Source organism: Lynx canadensis, chromosome A2 (genome assembly GCF_007474595.2).
Source record: "Lynx canadensis isolate LIC74 chromosome A2, mLynCan4.pri.v2, whole genome shotgun sequence".
Classification (NCBI taxonomy): domain Eukaryota; kingdom Metazoa; phylum Chordata; class Mammalia; order Carnivora; family Felidae; genus Lynx; species Lynx canadensis.
Genome location: NC_044304.2, coordinates 140,094,872 through 140,115,439, shown reverse-complemented (window position 1 = coordinate 140,115,439; position 20,568 = coordinate 140,094,872). Strand labels below are relative to the sequence as shown.

Here is a 20,568-nt window from a genome sequence, read left to right as displayed (position 1 = left end):
CATCAGACTATCTACTGTCAGCACGGAGCCCGCTTCAGATTCTCTGTCCACCTCTGTCTCTGCCTCTTCCCCACTCACACTCTCTCTCCCAAAGATAAATATTTTTAAAAATTTTCTAGGAAGAGTTGGAAAATCAGCTATGTCCACCACTGCCACTCCTGTTCAGAGGTTAGAATTAGTTGGGGGCTGATTCGGCCCATTGTACATAGCATTGTTTAATTTTTTTTTTTGATTTTTTAAATGTTTTTATTTATTTTTGAGGCAGAGAGAGACAGAGCATGAGCAGGGGAGGGGCAGAGAGAGAGGGAGACACAGAATCCAAAGCAGGATCCAGGCTTTGAGCTGTCAGCACAGAGCCTGACGCGGGGCTCGAACTCACGGAGTGTGAGATCATGGCCTGAACTGAAGGCGGATGCTTAACCGACAGAGCCACCCAGGCACCCCACATAGCATTGTTTTAAAGCAAGACCTTGTGATGGGTTCTAGGCGTTCTTTGTGAAAATACAACATCATTATAAATATTTCTGTCACTCTTAGGGAAAAATATCAGAATAAAAAATAGTCTTCTGGAAAAGATCATTTAGTCCACATTTTTACTTTTTTGGATAAATGTGGGTGCCCAAAGAGCTTTGATATGAAAAGCTCATTGATCAGTTGATTTTAAAGGAGGTATGACCATGCTTTTTTGAATGAGTGGAGTATGAAAGCCTGGGATGGGGAGGTAAAAGAATATAGTAGGAACATGTTTGTATACAATATTATCTAAATATTACCAAGATGCCTTTGGATTTAGGTTATTTGCCAGAGTACTATTGTCTAATTTAAGATTAGAAAATTTAAAAATATGAGTTAAGAGCCTGGTTTGGGCTGCGCCTTGGAGCCCCATGTACCGCTCTACACCGACAGCAAGGAACCTGCTTGGGATTCTTGCTCTCTGCCCCTCCCCTGCTCAGGCTCACATGCACTCCCGCACGCGTTCTCTCTCTTCCTCTCTCTCTGAAATAAATAAATAAACATTAAAAAAAGAAAAAGAGCCTGGTTTGGGAGTAAGAAATACCAGGGCTCCAATATTACCATTTCCCATGTGCATTACTTTGGCCTGCTTGTGTAACTCTTTAACTCCCAGCTTCCCTGACTATAAAATGTAGTAATGGTAGTTAACTATTGAGATTACACCATATAATGCATGTATTTACTTTTTAGGAAGCACTTTAAAATTGTCCTTACTATTTTGTTATTGCTTATAAAATGTGTTTTTACCTATTTGGATCGTTACTTTCATACAAGAGTAGGATTAGGAAATGAACTCCTTTTTTTGAATCCTCTTGATAATTTCTTTTAATCTGTTTATTTTTAAACTTTGCCCTGGGCTTCCTTCCAGAAAGGATTGCAATTAGGTTATAGATATTACAATCAAAGAGAATTTTTTTAAAAATAAAGAAAGAGTATAGGGAAAATAAACCCAGGAAAATCAGTTGAAGCTAAATGCACTGCGGTACATTTAAGATATGTTTCATACAGTCAGGTGTCTTTTTACCTTGCTGATAAAGAAGATTCCATCCTTAACGACACTATTCACTATTCATTATTCACTATTAGTGAAACTCCTGAGCTGTTTCTTAGAATGCTCTATAATAAAATCCCATAGTGGGGCACCTAGGTGGCTCAGTTGGTTGAGCATCCGACTTCAGTTCAGGTCATGATCTCACCGTTCTTGAGTTCGAGCCCCACATAGGACTCGCTGCTGTCAGCCTGTCAGCGCAGAGCCCGCCTTAGATCCTCTGTCCCTCCTCTCTGTCCCTCCCCCACTTGCGCTATCCCAAAAACACATAACTATTTAAAATATAAAATAAAATCCCACAGAATAATCACAAGACATCACTCAGGGAGAGCAAGTCTTGTTATGACCTGGGTGGGAAGTGCGGGTTTGTTGAGGCAGGTGAGGGATGGAGGAGAAATGCCACAATTTTAGTTCAGGTGTTTTGTATCTGACTGACTTGACTCTGAGTATTTTATCTAAAGAATGACCATTACAGTCTTTGAAATATATTCCATGTATATTGATTTTTTATATCTATTTTTAGTTTTTTTTTTTTTCAACGTTTATTTATTTTTGGGACAGAGAGAGACAGAGCATTAACGGGGGAGGGGCAGAGAGAGAGGGAGACACAGAATCGGAAACAGGCTCCAGGCTCTGAGCCATCAGCCCAGAGCCTGACGCGGGGCTCGAACTCACGGACCGCGAGATCGTGACCTGGCTGAAGTCGGACGCTTAACCGACTGCGCCACCCAGGCGCCCCTATTTTTAGTTTTTAATTATAAAATGCTTCAAACATACAGAAAAGCACAGAACGTATTAGTAACCACACCAGCGTACCCATTGTCCCATGAACCCACCATGCAAATTTTTTAAATTAATAACAATTTATGATATTTGTCCCATATATTTTTCCAAAAGACAGGAATATTCCAAATAACATCTAAAGGCCCCTAAAACTCATTACTGCCACCAGAGTCACGTGATGACTATCCATGACAGTAATGACTATCCATGTTAGCATACATTTTCTCCAGTTGTATGTATGTATAAGTAATTTCTAGTAATGTGTTTAGAATGTTTTTTAAGTTTTACATAAATTTTATCATTCTGTGCGTATATTTTACAGTACATTTTTCTTAATAACTGTATTCATGTGTAGTCTAGTTTATTATTTTAATTTCTGTATAGCATTAGATTTTATTTTAAAGGACAATTTTATCAATTCCCCCAATGACGGGCAAATATTTTTTCCCCAGTAATATTCTTGTACATGGCTCGTTGTGCACATGTATGAATTTCTCTAGAGAAGATCAATGCAATTGAAACTGCTTATTTCCAGAGCATGGACAGCTCCAATTTTACCAGGTATTGCCTACATGGCTTTCAGTAGAGGCCGTATTCATTTATACTCCTGACAGCAATGTGTAGGAGTTCTCATTTGCCCACATCCTTTTCCACATTTGTTGTTAGACATTTCAACTCTTGCCATACTCATAGGAATTTTATCTTGATATTGCTGTAACATTTTTCTAATATGTTCTGAAGTTGAACATTTTTCTATACGTTTATTAGCTAGCCCTTGGAATTTCATGTTCTTTGAATTGTATATAAATAGGTTTTCCCTAACCTTCTGCTATTTATTTTTATTGATTTATAGTAATTCTGTACCTTAGATAGCAATCCTCATGCTGTTTGGCAGGCTGTTGTTGTTGTTTTTCATGATGGATTATCTTTGAACCAAGTTGTTAATTTTAGCACAGTAAAACTTATGTGTTGTTTCGTTTAACATTTTGTGGGTTTTGCCTTTTTGCCCTTTATAGATATACTCTGTGCGCTCATATAAAAAAACACGTCCCTGCCCCCCAATATCATAAAGCTATTTTCTTATGTTTTACAGCAATGCTCATATATAAAATTATTTTATAATTTTTTTCTCTTTTTTTATCTCCGTCCAACTTTATTATTAAGGTTATAATACTTTTACCCTGTGAGTTAAGTATCTTTCCCACTTTTTCTATTCTCTGGGATCATTTATATTAGATATAGATTATCTTTCTTCTAAGACTTGAAAGAAATTGACTACATAAATATCTAGAATTTTCCCACAAAATTTTGCTATGAACGTTCTCATATAGCAAAGTAGAAGGAATTTTAGTGAAGGCCCTTCTACCTACCACCTAGATTCCACCATTAACATTTTACTCTGCTTGCTTTATCACATATTTGTCCATCTCTCCATCCCTCTGCCCAACTAGATTGTTGGTTAGTAAGTAGTTTTGATTCTTCTTTGATGTTGTAAATCTAGATTTTTAAAAACTCTGTTACAAATGACTCACCTTAGTTTTCAATATTATTAGAATAAAATTTTCAACATGAGCCTGTTATTTTGTCTACTATATTTGTAACTGTGCCCTATATCTCCATTGTTATTTTTTTTTTACAAATTAAGTGATCATGACCTAGTTCACAAAACATGTCTCAATAAATTACAATAAATCAGTTTTTGACAATGTTTTATAACCACAATGTAATAAAATCAGCTAATAACAAAAAGATAGTTCAAAATGTTTAGAAGGTTTAAAAACATTTCTAATAAATTTCTAATAAATGTGAATTATATGTTATGTTGTGTTTGTTACATATGTTCTATATGTTATTTGCCAGTAACATCTCTTTGCTGTCAGCATTTATTGCTACCAACTGATTTGTGGTTATATCCAATATGAATTTTATTTTGTACTACATTTGTTCAGATCTCGTTTCATGTGCTTTAGTAAGATTCTAGTTTTATTCTTATAGGTCCCATGCTGATTTTATGTTATTGATGTTATCATCAGAACAAGTACTTTTTCCCTGAGCTACTTTTTTCTGTGGAGTTTCATACAATGTTCAACTGATTCACCATAATTAGTACATTCTTCCCTTCATTAGTTTCAACGTGGCTAAAAGCTGTCATCTCATCTGTTCCTGTTGGAGATGGCATGTGTCACTGCTTTTTCTTCCTCAGATTTCTTTTTCTATTCAGATTACTTACCCTTTTCCTGACTCTGAAAAGGGGTTGCTTGAAGAACATTTGCCAGACACAAAGAATGACAATTGTGCATTTGCCATTACTGGTCCTGGTATCACCAGGTTCTCCCTCAGATATTTCCCCCTCATGTTTACCATCAGCCACATGAAGACTTCTGGACCAGAACACCGCACTTAGCACCTCCTTCACTCAGCTAGTCACAAGATTCTTATTAGATCCAAAGCAGTCTTGGGACCCAGAATTAAATAAAAATAGTAGCTCACACTTAGTGAGTTTGGACTGTGCTGCAGGCATGGTTTGGGGGGATTTACACGTACCTTCTCACATATTTTGGACGCAGATATTTTATTCCACAGTCATCACAAAAACATTTTTAACCTTCCTACAGTGAGATATATTTGATGCTTGCCTCACCAGTTTGTTAAAGGTGGCAAAATTAGTTTCGTTCAGACTCAATGGCAGCAGGATTAGTGATAAACAAGTTTGCAGCATTTTCCTCTGGCCCTTATGTTTAAGATTAAGTTAACATTGCCACGACAGATTAGCGTAATTTCAGTCATTATTTGCATAGCCTATGGAAAAATATGCAAAGGCAGCCAAACATAATTTATTATTTGGCCTTTAATACACTTAAAGTCTTGCCGGTGACTGTAGAAGATTATAAATGTTCCTCGTAGGTTTTTTTTATTATTTTTTTTTCCTTCTCCCTTCATTTGGTGCTGTTTACTAAAGCTGTACTCGCTCACTGCTTTCGCATACTGATCTAATGGTTTTTGTTGACATTCAAACAGATAAGGAAAGTACATATACAGTCTTCAGACCCTCCATGCGGGGAGGATCCTGCCTTGTGTCCCTGGATAGACAGCTGCTTCCTGACGTTGGTGCCCGCCTGCTTACACTTCCTTTGTTAGCTGTGTGATGTGTCTATTTGTAGGTTGCAGAGTCATTCCCTTTCGAGTCAGATTCTTTAGGCTTACCCTTAGTCTCCTCTGTTCTGGGCAAAAACTCCTCCTTTCTGATCACCACGGAGGTTAATATTTGCCCTCAGTCGAGCTCTGCCCCACTTCCCCTCCCTCAGAGTGTAGGGAAGAGGACTGGGTGCTTCTGCCAAACTTACTGGGGAAAGAAGTAAAACAAACGAACAAGATAAATATGTAGCCCTTTAATGTGCATTCTCATCTCTTGTTCTTGGAGATTCTGATTTCTGTCACACATTGGCTCGGTGGGGAGAACTAGCTTACCAGTTGGTCTTTGAATGTCTTTCCTTCTCCCTTCAGTACGTATCAGGGTTTCTCAACAACAGCGCTCCTGACATTGTAATCCTGGTAAGTCTTTTATGTGAAGAACTGTGCTGTGTCCTGTAGGGTGGCTAGCAGCTTTCCTGGCCCCTACCCGCTAGATGCCAGCAGCAGACGTCCTCCACTTGGGACAACCAGAAATATCTCTGGACTATGTCAAATGTCCCCCGGGGGTCAGAATTACCAGTTAAGGCTACTAATATATATCATTTAATTGTAATTATAGATACTATTAATCTAATTTATTACAGAAAACAAAAGTGCTATTGTAACAAAATACCTCTTAAATTTTCATATTTAAAGAAGGAAGTAGAATATTTTTTAAATGGACCAAATTGACAAAAATAGTAAATAATTCAATAGATGGGAACGACCAAGAGCATTGCATTGTAGCCCACAAGGACGTAACCGCTCGCTGTCAGGCATTTGTATTATAGTGACTGCGCCCCTCATTCTTTCCTTCAGCAATATTGGTATAATTACCTTGCTCTAGGAACTGTGCGGAGGACAGGGGTTACAGAAATGAAAATGAAACAGAACAATCCTTGTCTTGAAACATTGTTTGACAAGTATAGTTTTTCTGAAGATATAATCTTAATAAATTTAAGGAATGTACAAAGTCTGAAGTCAGTGTTGAATAAAAGTTTAATTCTAAACTTGGTCGTTTTCTCAATTTTTGCCAAACTACTTTTGCCAGTGTCAATAAAAACTAAAATTTCACGAATTTTTGTCGGCGAAAGAAAAACTATCATAAGTTATCAACAACAATTTAATAAACCTTTTTTTTCATTTTCTATTGTAATTGAAGTTAACTAAAACATCGCCATGATAATTGTAGGGATCTGTTTTCATGACTAGGCAAACATGACTACTTTTTTCTTTCACTCAGCATAATAATTTTATTTTTTTTATTTTTTAATATAATTTATTGTCAAATAGGCTTCCATACAACACCCAGTGCTCATCCCAATAAGTGCCCTCCTCAATGCCCATCACCCACCTTCCCCTCTCCCCCCACCCCCATAAACCCTCAGTTTGTTCTCTGTATTTAAAAGTCTCTTATGGTTTGCCTCCCTCCCTCTCTGTTTGTAACTTTTTTTGTCCCCTTCCCCTCCCCCATGGTCTTCTGTTAAGTTTCTCAAGATCCACATATGAGTGAAAACATATGGTATCTGTCTTTCTCTGCCTGACTTATTTCACTTAGCATAATACCCTCCAGTTCTACCCACGTTACTTCACTGGCCAGATTTCATTCTTTCTCATTGCCAAGTAGTATTCCGTTGTATATATAAACCACATCTTCTTCATCCATTCATCAGTTGGTGGACATTTAGGCTCTTTCCATAGTTTGGCTATTGTTGAAAGTGCTGCTATAAACATTGGGGTACAAGTGCCCCTATGCATCAGCATTCCTGTATCTCTTGCGTAAATTCCTGGCAGTGCTATTGCTGGGTCATAGGGTAGGTCTATTTTTAATTTTCTGAGGAACCTCCACACTGTTTTCCAGAGAGCCTGCACCAGGCAAACATGAATTTAAATTGGCTTGTGTTCACACATGCTTCTTTAGTTTTTATATTTCCCTTAACAATATATATTAAATATAACATGATAATACATGTATTTCCTCCATTTATAATGAATGTAGGAAATTTCTTTGTGAGAATATACCATGAAGTATTTGCCTTCCCTCCACTGATATACATTGAGGTCATTTGCAAGGTTTCATTATTAGAAATGATACTGCAGTGAAAAGCCTTCTTCATACCTCCTTCTGCACTTAGGTGAGAATTTCTGAACAGTAGGTACCTTGTGCTATGACGCATCTGCACCTTCACTCTGTGTTACCAAGTGATCCTCGAAAGTGCTACACTAACTTCTGCTGCCACTGAAATTATTGATAATTTCCACTTAAACCCTCATTCTTTCCAACAGTTGATATTTGCAATTCTCTTACAATCTTAGCCAATTTGATGAATGGATAATTAGTATTTGATGATTGAAGTTTGCATTTCCCTGACTGATAATGAGAATAAATATTTTACGTTTCTTCTTCTATGAAGTTCCTGTTCATATATTTTTCTATTTATCTTTCTATTGAGTTGTCTGGCTTCTATTTATTAATAGAAGAATTTCTATTTTTTTATATTTATTTTCTTGCTTGTATTTATATTTTCTTGCTTGTAATCCTTCGACACTTGTACTTGTGTTTATCTTGTCCTGGTGAATGACCATATTTTGCTTTTGTCTGCTTTTTTTTTTTTTAATTTTTTTTTCAACATTTTTTATTTATTTTTGGGACAGAGAGAGACAGAGCATGAACGGGGGAGGGGCAGAGAAAGAGGGAGACACAGAATCGGAAACAGGCTCCAGGCTCTGAGCCATCAGCCCAGAGCCCAACGCGGGGCTCGAACTCACGGACCGCGAGATCGTGACCTGGCTGAAGTCGGATGCTTAACCGACTGCGCCACCCAGGCGCCCCTGTCTGCTTTGTTTTTTGAATTGAGATTTAAGTCCTCATTGAATTAGCTTTTAATCCTCATTAATTTTTATCAAATTAATGTTTCCTTTGTGTTATATTCTATATGTATCTTTTATTTTAAAAAAAGCTTTCTCTACTCCACTTATGAAGTTATTCCCTATAAATTCTTTTAAAATATTTGTTTTGCTTTTCACCTTTGTTTTTAAATGAATTTAATTTGTTTTTGTAAATACTGAGAATAAGTATCTATTTTTAATTTTTCAGTATGAATACATCTATTGCCCCAGTAATAGGGCAACTGTCTCAATAACTTGAGAAGTCTAATATTTTCCCCATCGATTTTTCACATGCCAAACTCCCATTACAAGAATAATCCCTGTTTGGGGACTCTATTCTCTTTCATTGACCCATTGGTTCCAGTTTTTTTTAAATAAAGTTTTAATAAGGTTTTTAAATAAATTTTATTTTTAGAATAATTTTAGATTTATAGAAAATTGCAAAGACAGTGTAACATTTATGTTTTGCACCCAATTTCCCCTATTATTAGCACCTTAATTAGTACAGTATATTATGATTAGCGAGCCAATATTGGTTCATTATTATTAATTAAAGTGCATTATTTAATCCTATTTCCTTAGTTTTACCTGACATCCTTTTTCTGTTCCAGGATAAGCCCGCATTAAGTTGTCATATCTCCTTAGGCTCTCCTAACAGTTTCTCAGACTTTCTTTGTTTTGATGATCTTGACAGTTTTGAGAGGTACTGGTCAGGTAGTTTGTAGAATGTCACTCTATTGGGATTTGTCTAATGTTTTTTTTCTCATTATTAGACTGGGCCTCTAGGTTTTTTGATCTGCTTGGGTGCCTGCCCTGCTCTCCCCAGAAAGCTTCATTATGTGAGTAATACAACTTTCCGTTCCCTATCGGTGCTAGTGTGGCATATCAGCCTGACATGGCGACTGAATTTGAGGAGGAGGGGACACAGTCAGGCCTGCCTCAGTAGGGTGGCTATAAGAGTTTCATTGTTCATTAAAATAGATTAGGACTTCTTTGAATTGAGACCCGATACTATGTTCTTAGTGAACATTTACAGACAACTAAATATTCTTTTAAATTTCTTGTAAATTTCTCTTTTAATTTCTCCTGATATCTCAGGATATCAATTATGAACCTGTGGTGATAGATTTTATGTCACATCTGTCTGACTTTCCCCTGTGGCTCAACACGATAAGATACTCTCCCTGACATCATAGTCATTCTCTTATATTTAAAAAAAAATGAAGCTTTAAAGCTTTGCTTCTAATATTTCCTATGAATTTATGTTGGGCTGCTGTAAGGAAAAGACATAATTGATATAAATTTATAAAAGGTATAAATTTTTTTTCTATATAAATGACCAATTCTTCCAGTACTGTTTGTTAAATGCCCTTATCTTTCCTCACTCGTTTGAAAGACTCTGTCATATAAAAGTATCTCCATCTATGTTTGTGCAATATCACCACGGACTCCAAGTAGGGGAGCCTCTAGCTGAGGACCCATGCTTCAGAATGTCTGCAATGGTCCCTCTCCAGCCACATCCCTTCCTATGATGAGAGCAGGCAGCAAGGCAAGAGACATACCCACCCGGAGCCCTGTCCCAGTTTTCAACCTACCTAGTGTTGGATACCCTGGATCCCGGAATTTCATGTCCAAACAACTCTGAACCCTCTTGCAGGTATAAGGCCTGCACAATTTGCTTTCCTTAAGAGGAGACCATACCACCAATAAGCAGGAGGGCTGACCAAGTGGAGGCTGTGTTGGTGGATCCATGGGAAGGGCTTGGAGGTTCAGGCTAGTGTCCACACTAGGCGTGCATGAAACCTTTAGGAATGGGAAGAGAATAGGGTCAGGCCAAGATTCAGAAGCAGGAGTCAGAGGCCTATGCATCCTGTACCACCACATTCTGAGACAGAACTCAAACAATCCGAGAATTATAAATTCAGACCTTGCCTTCCAAATATATATACATATGAATGTGTATGTGTCAAATTAAAAAGATAAAACATATTTCACTTATTTCTTTGCTAGCTTACTTAAATGGTATATGGGTTTCCATTTGCACTCTTGCCCCAGCTCCTACAAATGGTAAGGGTGTCTTGTGTTCGTGTTTGTTTCTAGGTTCTTTATCATGTTCCATTGGGCTATTTGTCTGTTTCTGTTTCAATAGCACCCTTCCTTAATTAATGTAATAATTAATCAAAAGGGAAAGTCCCCTACCAATTTTGTTCTAAATTATTTTAGTTATTTTTGTCCTTTTTTCCTCCAATGTAAATCTGGGAGGGGGGGATCAGCTTATCAAGTTCAAAAAAAAAATCTCCTTTAAACTATCATTTTTACTGGTTCATTCTCTTTTTAATTTAAAAGCTCCCTTTTAGGCTAATGTATGAATTTTCTCATATTTTAACTGCCTGCCATTGGTTCTGTCTTAGCCTCTAAATCAGTGGTTCTAGACCAGAGGGACTTTGGCCCCCCAGGGGACATTTGACGATGTCTGGAGACATTTCTGGTTGTCACAAATGAAGTGAGGGGTGCCACTGGCATCTAGTGGGTAGAGACCAGGATGCTGCTAAACATCCTGAAGTGCATACAACAGCCCTCACAGCAAACCGTGTGACCCAAAATGTCAAAGGTGCTGGGGCTGAGAACCCCGTTCCAGACGACACAGGAGCATGCAGAGCCATTATGACACATATATACACATAAGTGCATGTTACAAGCGTGTGGACCCGTTTGCACATCTGTGAGTATATTGTCATCGGTACTGAGCTAACTGCTTTCTTACCCCCTGCCCTGCATCTGAGAGTCTCAAAGCAATTTACCGACATTATCCTGTTAGTCCTCATCCAGAGCTCTCGAAATAGGTGACAGCATGATTACCCTTGTTTTATTAATTCAGAGACACAGATTAAGTGCTTTCCCAGTGTTCTTTACAAAAGTAAAACTATTGAAAACCATATTCCATGAAGCCCTCTGTTTCAGCCATTATGTGATAGATGATAGTTTCTTCTTTTCTTCTGCTTTAAGAAGTTGGATGATTTTTCTTCAGGCAACAATACCCTTCCTACTTTTCAACACGCAATTCAATTCTAAGTACCTAGTTCTTAACATAGAAAGGAGTCTAATTTTAATACACACTTAAAAATTTTATTTAAGTAGGTAGAAATATTTTCATACTTGAAGGAAAAAATCTAGGGAAAACCTTTATAAAAGTTTGGAATGGTTTAGTGATTAAGAATCTGAAAAGAACTAATGCTGTAAAGGAATTTACTGAACTTTATTTAATCAGGATAGCAGTGTCATTAGGTTTTAGACTTCATTTGTAAGCTTAATATTTAACAGCAAACTGATCTTTGGTAATTCTGAAGGGATATTACTGATCATATTGATTCTTAAGGAATCATAAATCTGGACATGGATATAAAAGAATATTTCGTGCTGAGGGCACTGGTCATAAGGGCAAATACATCTTCCTTGCTCTCATAGCCAGTGGAATTATACTTGAGTATGTGTGATGATTAATTTTATATGTCAACTTGGCCAGGCCATGGTGTCCGAATATGCGATCAAACATTGTTCTGGATGATTCTTTGATAATCATTGTTTTGGATGATAGTAGCATTTAAAATAGTAACATAGAATAAAGCCCGTTACTCTCCTTAGTGTGGATGGGCCTCTTCCAATCAGGTGAATTCCTGAAAACAATAGACTGACCTCCTCCTAGCAAGAGGGAATTCTGCAGCAAGTGGCCTGTGCACTTGAAGTACAGCATTGGTTCTTTCTGGATCTCCAGTCTGCCAGCCCACCCTGCAGATTTTGAATTTGCCAGCCTCAATAATCAAATGAGTCAATTTCTTAAAGTAGATATCTTTCCATAGATATACACACACCCTATTGGTTCTGTTTCTCTAGAGAACTCCGAGTAATAAAATATGTAAAGAACTTCTTTATCATGTATCAACAATATGGATTGATACACATAGACTTTGAACTAAAAAGAATCATACATAGTGTCTAGTAACCAGCTGTGTTTTCTTTTATTTAGACAATTGGTTTACACACTTTTTCATCTTCTCCACTCTCAAATCCCATCAATGTGCTGTGATTATCACAAACACACTAAGATAAATTCTACGTATCCTGTTCTCCTGTCTTTCTTGAACATATGGGAAACTAAACTTCCTAGGAGTTAGGTAGCCAGGCCAGTGGGACTAGTCTTGGCTAAAGAAATGTGAATGGAAATGACTTGTGTTACTTCCAGGTTGAGGCAGTAAATCTTCCTGTGCAATTCTCCAGTCTCCCTCTTTCCCTGCCTCAGCAAACCGTGAAACCTGATGTTGAAATGTCAATGCCTCCCTTAACCAGAATACTTGAGTGACCATCTGTGGAGCAAAGCCTGCCTCTGCCCAGCTTTGATACAGAAACAAGTCTTTATTGTCTTTAACTATTGGAATTCATGGCTAATGTTTTACCACAGGATAACCTAGTTTATCCTGACCAATATATATGGCAACGCTTCCTTGCTGGCACTACATAAATGCTGGAAGAAAAGGGGACTGCAACTATACTCTTATGAAATATGGTCATATTATCTAAAAGAAGAAGGTGAATCCAGAATTAATACAATATAATCTAAAATTAACTAAGAACGTTCTAAAATTAACACTATCATGTTATCTGATACTTTGGCTAAATTCAAATGTATTTAAATCAGTTTATGGATATAGATAAAATCTTCTGTCTCACACTTTTCTGGCATTGTCCAAATCATTTCAATTTCCTGTACAACTGTTTCCTTACTACATTGTTATAAAAATTAGGATGAGAACTAGTTTTTTTAACCTTGTGAGCTTCTTATGAGAAATGCTTTTAAGAAATAAGAGCACAAGTTTTATTTGGAGCTAATATTCCAGGGCACGTACAAATCAAAGAATAGTGATTACATAATTCTAGCCCCATTAATATAAGGAGATATAAGTTGACATTATGTACCTGACTCAGTTCTTTCTTCCACTTCCTCTCCTTCTAGATATGATGAAACAAAGATATCACAAGGTTTTTCTGGTTCCCGAGCTAGCCTTCCCACCCCCATGGAAGGAAAAGGTGGAACCATCCCACCATGGAAGGAAAAAAAGAAGAAAAATACTTAAATCTCAAATTTACCTTAGCAGCAACAGGCACAGGGCCTTAGCCTTTTGCCCTGCCAGAGTAGACTGCTTTTCAAATCTAAAAGCAATGAGGAGAGTCCTGAATTTGTCTTACTTTCTGGGTATAAACGCTGTATCTAAAAGTTACTCTCTTGTGATGCTGAATTAGTCATTTACTCTCCCTTATCCTCAATTTCCTCAATTCAAAAAAATAAATTTATTAATATGTAACTCCTGTAGTTCTCCCCCAGGTGGCCCCTTGGTGATGCTTAATAATCACTCAAAATTATCTGACGCTTAGTAATTACTGAAAATTAATTATTAAATAAATACAATCATGGATGGGTGGCTGGTAACTATGAAATTTGTAGATCAAACTAATGTTTGTGAAAATATTTTCTCTTTTAAAAAAATTTTTTTAATGTTTATTATTTTTGAGAGAGAGACAGAGACAGAGCAAGCAGGGAAGGGGCAGAGAGAGAGGGAGACACAGAATCAGAAGCAGGCTCCAGGCTCCGAGCTGTCAGCACAGAGCCCGATGTGGGGCTCGAGCTCATAGACCACGAGATCATGACCTGAGCTGTAGTGGGCTGCCCAACCGACTGAGCCGCCCAGGCGCCCCAAAAATATTTTCTAAATGATTAAGAGCTATAAAGATATAAGGTATTATCAATAGAAAAGTGTTTTGAAAATATTATCTCTAATATTTATTAGATATGAGTCTAAAACCTTCTGGCTTAACAACATAGAATTCTTTTAGATTCTGTATGCACTTAGTAGATGCCTCAGAAGTTGGGGAGTTCCTTTCATAGCAACCTGAGCAAAAGGAGACTTCAGTGCTCCCCCCCCCGCCCCGCCAACCTGTCCCTGGAGATGCATGTTCACAGCATATTTGAACTTCATAATGCAGTTGGAGTTTATGCACCAGGAAGGTTGGCCCCTCTAAAAGCAATGCCTCAGAAATAGTTTGAGAGGGACCACAGAAAGGATGCCTTTATACCTCACCCTCTATACTCACCTCTCATAGAAGATGAGGAAAATACTCGTGGGACCACCTGGGGAAGCACTTTCTCCAAAACAATGAATATATGTGAAAGACTTTTGACCTTGAAGTGGTGCAGGAATTAGGTTTACCCTTCGGTGTAGTTTAGGGTCTTGAAATCCTAGGAACCTACAAAGGTGAAGTAACACTTCAGACCAGATCTTCAAAGAAAGCCTCTGACTGAACTTCAGCTGAAGTAACTTCAAACAGGTGCAGACTCTGACATCTCTGAGTTCTTCCAAAGATCAGCCCATGTCTGGTTCTGATTTGCTGTTGATTTAGAGAAACTCTTTATTTTCTTTGGGCATCAAAGTTTGTTTTTGTCATAAACAAAAGCCTCTCCTATCTCACTGCCCCCAGACCCAGCTCGTAGCAGAACTCTCAGAGTATTTAATCAACAATAAAGACTGACGTTAACTCAAGAAATTTACTTAGAACTTTCGAGCATTAGGCAATTTGCTAGTTATCTGTGAAATTCATCTTTGACTTATAAATAAAGCAATTAAACTTGCTATCTTTTTTTTAATGCTTATTAAATTTTAAGAGAGAGAGAGACAGAAAAGAGTAGGACAGCCTAATTAGGTAATGGCTGATGATGACAATTGCACCTTTATTTTTCTTTGTATGATTCTAAACTTCACTCCTCTCTCCACACCAGTGCCATTATCACCACCGCAGTCAAACTCCTTTTCTACTGGTTTAATCATATTCTACTGGGGCTGCTTTGTGAGACAAACAGTAATAAGAAGTCTCAAGAAAAGGAAAGTTAAATAGTGATATATTTAACATTTTCACAACTCCTTAGTTTTTGAAGAATTTCAAGGACCTTGGTTCATAATGGACAGGCACCAGATACCTACCTACAAATGATGTTTTCCAAAAATAACACTCCTTACGGTCACTACCTTATGTCGCAGACTATGAGTCTGGAGTTCTCTCTTGTCCAGCAAGAGGACAGATGCAGAATTGAATATGAGAGAGGCTAATGTCTGGGAGGAGACAAGAGCCCCAAACAGGGGTATTTTATTGAGATATCAAGATCTTACACATGTGGTGAATGTGCAGAAGAAAACAAACAGATAGTAATCATTAACTTGTGTGTGTAAGAAGCAAAGGGCCTGGGGGGCAAGTGGAATTTGAAGTTGTGATCAAAGTATATTGGTGCCAGATGGAAAGTAGTTTCCTGCAGATGATATAACAAGTTACTCGTGATCCCATTATAATATCTCGCTAACTAATTTTGGGCAATTTCTCCCTGTGGTGGCAGCTTTCCACCCTAAGCTTTTTTTTTTTTTAACATATTTGTGTAAGTATAAGGAATTCTTGAACCTATTTCCCACAACCTTAAGTCTGAAACAATTAACATGAGGGCAGAAAGCTCCCCCTGGTTTGTGGCTTTCTTTGCTATGGCCCCTGATATTTGCTCTCAGGTACCTCGATAAGCCTAGACTGATTTCTTATAAGTATACAAGAATGAGGGTGTGCCAACATAGCTTACTCACTTGCTTTTTCTCTCTCTTTTTCTCTCCAACAGCCTGTAGGATATAGGGGATATAAATACTCTTCCCTATTCCAGCCAATAACATTCCTGAAAGAATGAATTATTAACACCAGAGATTGTCAAACTATTTGTGATAAAATAGTTATACATATTATGAAATGTAGTTCTGTTCTATTATTTTCATCAAGACTGAGTAGACAAAGTGGTAGAGACCCATCACTACATGCAAACAAATTCTTTTCTCATCAAGGCCTGTCCCCATCCTCCACCTTCTGGTCACACTAATTATATGAGACAGCTTGTAGGGATAGTAGAGGCTCTCATGCCTACCACAGAATTCACATTTGGGTGTCAAAGCAAAAATTCCACCAAAGTCAAACAAGTAAGGAAGATTTTGTGCTGAGCTGTTGCAACAGGGAGCCAGGCCAGAACAGAGTTTGAATTCATCTCTGTTGAAATAAAAGGCAGGAGAGTTTTGAAGCACTGGGGTGAGCTTTTGAAAGAGTATTGGAGGACATTAGGAGGAAAGGTTGGTTAATGAAATGTGTGGAGCCACTGAGTTATTCCTGAGTTTGCAAATGTTTTTCTGTGATTAGGCCATCTGTGTTCACCCATAGAACTTACAAGTTAGCCTCCTGTTCTCCCACAGAAAGTATGGCCCTATTTCCCTGATGATTACATTTCAAAGAAACAACTCCCAGACCCTGGAGAAAGACATTCCTGGGTTTAAAACTGGTGAGAGGTTTCTAAAAGGTTTATGTCTCAAAGGAGCAGAGAAAGAATTTACATGTTTTCTAAAGCAAACGCTCTGAGAAAAGGGAGGTCAGGATCCTGGAGTCAGGAAGAAGTCTGTCTAAAGTCAGGAAGCTGAGAGGAATGTTCAGGTTGTCTTGGTCATGGGCCCATTTTAATTACTGCTGAACTAGAGTGTCTCCACAGTATGACCTTCTACAAAATAAAATTTGGTAGAAAATGAACTTATTTTAACTATATACAAGAAGGTTTAGTCACAGAATAGCCTCCCTGGGAGGCCTCCTCTAAGGCAGATCTCCACAGAAGTACACATTAAAAAATACAAGATGTCAATTTGTTTTCCAGTATATTCCTACTGACTATTGTGATCAAAACACAAAACTGATTTTCACATGAAATCAAGTCACCATATGGCTCAAGTGACCTGAAGAACCATAGGTCTTGTGAATCATGTCTTGCTTTTTGCTTAGACATGAAGGTGAAATCCTTAAAAGCTTTTCTTCTTTTTAATGATATGCACTGATAGAGCTGCTGGTTTGTTCCCCACTTCCATATATCACAGAATGAGCTTTGTTACCAAAAATCAAGGACTTTGGTTTTCATTCCCGACTCAAACGCTCCCCGACTCCCACCTCTAGTCCTTTTTGGTTTTTTGTTTGTTTGTTTGGAAGTTGAGAAGCTTTTTTAACACCTTGCTCTTAGAATATAATTTATGTTTCTTTAGGTACCCAGAAGCCAGAAGGCATCATATAAATAAAATTAACTTCATTTTGAACCAGGCTCTAAACTGGTTAATGGAAACCAAGATGAATTGCTTCTGAATGGAAATCAACACTCATCCCTAGAATTGGAGCACCTATCCCAACAAACAAAAGAACTGTTACGTGAAGAATAATTTTCTGTTTATAAATCTGTGTATTTCTAATCATGCTTATTGTCATATGAACAAAGTGTAAGTTAGAGAGAAGCTCACTTCCCAATAGTTGGATCTTCATTTAATATTCATCCACAGTCGCTGCTGGAATTAATTACTGACACCTGCACACGTTGTTCCCCTCATACTTTTGCTTCTACCAGCAGCCATCAGAAATTAGCCAGCCTCTGGGCTACTTCTCTAAGTCGCTTAGAGCCACCCACTCACAGATTGTTTTTTTTCTAAGGATGTGGTTTCTTAGTATTCCTCTGGGTTTTCTTTGTTTGTTTTCCTAGCTTTGTTGAGATAGAGTTGACGTATGGTATAAAAGGTGTACAACGTGATGATTTGATATATGTATATATTGTGAAATGATTACCACAATAAGATTAGTTAACACCTCCATCCCCTTACACGGTTACGTGTGTGTGTGTGTGTGTGTGTGAGAGAGAGAGAGAGAGAGAGAACATTTAAGATCTCCTCTCTTAGCAACTTTCAAGTATACAATACAGTATAGTTAACTATAGTCATCATGCTGCGCCTTGGGTCACCAGAACTTATTTATTTTATAAGTGAAAGTTTGTTCCCTTTGACCAACATCTTCCCATTTCCCCCCCACACCCCAAGTATTTTCTTACAAGGAAATTCTATTTATTTAGTGCATGTTGGGCTATTCAGTTGAGTTAAATGGACACAGATCACAACTTGTTTAAAATTCTGATTGGCTATGTTCACCCTTAAGTCTTAACATTTCTATAATAATTAGGCTAATGACCATCTAATCAGAAGAAAATACTTCAATGTCACCACTGCAGGGCATATGTTTGGGGCTGCTTTGATTAGCATCAAATCATTTGCAGTCTTAAGTGATCAAAAACTTAAATGAGCGAGACCAGTAAAGGTTTTAGATACAGTGCAAAGCCATGAAATGGAGTCACTTTAACAGGATTAGATATTGTTATCAAGTCCTTGAAATAACATGATACATACTTCATGGGAAAAAATGGCTTATTCAACGTTAATAACAAAGTTAATTGGAAGGAAGGATGGATGGATGGATGGTTGGATGAAAAGGAATATATATGGGTTATAGATTCAGTAAAATACAGTTTTTTTTTCCTCAGAACAACATGATTCTTCCTCATTATGTCATGTTTACATATATAAGTTATTTAATCAATATTCAATTGTTAGACATTTATAATATGTATAATTCTTCCTTATTATAAACCCATCTGCAAAAAAAAATTATAAATACACCTTAACATGCATTTAAACAGCAAACACGTATTATGACCTGTTGGTACACATACGTGACCCAGCACAGCATTTATTGGAGAAAACTGGCCAGGACAGGAGCAATCAGGAGCAGGTACAGAGGCTGCTTCTGCTCATCACATCTAGATTCAGTGCGAAAGGATAAAGCAGGGCCAGAGAGAAGCCCTGGGGGGTTTAAAGGACCCCAAGGCTTTCCTTTCCCTTAGTCTAAGCTCTGTGGTTCCAGCATATGGCAAAACTCTGGCCTCCTGTCTTAGTCTACCCTCTTTGCATTCCTGGTTGATGGAACATAAAGGGAAGAACCCAAATAGAGGACAGAATTTGGAAAAAATGATGGAAGGGTGAAATTTTTAAATCTTTAGCCAAGGTCATGCCTAACCTGACCAACTCACTTCAGACATTTTCAATTATAGTTCTCTGTTTTAATTTCTTCATAGCAATTGTTATTGCCTTGAATTATTTTACTTTATTATTTCTTGATTTTGTGTCTCCCCAAACTTAAAGATGAATTCCGTGAAAGGAGAAATCCTGCCTGACTTACATTCCTGGCACTCAAAATAGTATCTGCATCATTGTGAAAACTGACTATTTGTTGAAATAAAAAGGGGAATGAATAAATAAATTCTATTACCTGGAAAATAACTCATACGTTAGATATATACTATGTAATATAAACATTTGTTACAATGTAGATACACAACACACATAGGTGTGAATATATGTATATATAGTGTATATGTGAGTGTGTGTGTACATGTGTGTATTTAGAACTGGTGTAAGAATGAGCTTACTTTGAGACTGGAAAACTGGTAACTATCTAAAAGGCAACATCAGAATTGAATTCTCTCTTCCCACTGCATCATGGGGTCTTGCTTCCTTCCATGAGAAAATGACAGGGTATTTACCTTTTTTGACCTCATAATTGCACTCTGCCGTTAGCTGTCCTTCCTCACTGCAGCTCAGACAAATTGGGGGTGAGGTCAAGGGGTGTTACCCTCTCTGGAGCCTATGTGTTTCTGGATTGACTTCACGATGTCTCTGTCACACTGAGGTCTGCCCAGTGCCGGGGATTGTTGCTGAAGTGTGGGCAACAATCTCATTTGGGAAACGTCCTGGAATAAAGAAAGCAAATCTGGGGGTGCATGGCACAACCCTGATATCTGGCTAGGTAGGGGCTCCTGACACAGTAAGAATCTATTGCCCTGTTCACCTACAACTTGCTGGCTAGGGATCTGGCTTCAGTGGTCTGGCTCCTGCCTCCCTCACCTCTGAGCCCACAAGATCACACAAAGCTCTGGTCATAATGTCACTGTTTGGTCTGAGGCATGGCTGTTTTATTTTTATACTTCATCAGTAGCTTCACTAGTAGCAAGGATTTCGAAACTCTGAGAACTGTCTGGGTTTGGTAGAAACTCCTGCCCATCTATCTCTGAGACCTACATTGGCCTCACGCAGATATTTCAGTTTCAGTAAGCTGCATTTCATAGCATCTAGCTGATTGGACCCTGTCATTTCCCCCTAAGCCTAAACACATAGTTAGAGCACATACTG

General features: G+C 37.8%; 1 protein-coding gene across 1 annotated transcript in view; it reads left to right on the top strand.

Annotated features, from left to right (window-relative positions):
- The window catches only part of SLC13A1 (solute carrier family 13 member 1), a 140,609-nt gene extending 122,412 nt beyond the window's left edge, over positions 1–18,197 (top strand). The window contains exon 16 of the mRNA XM_030308338.1: positions 17,551–18,197. The gene's annotated coding sequence lies outside the window, so the exon portion shown is untranslated. The remainder of the gene's footprint in view (positions 1–17,550) is intronic.
- The last annotated feature ends 2,371 nt before the right edge of the window (positions 18,198–20,568 follow it).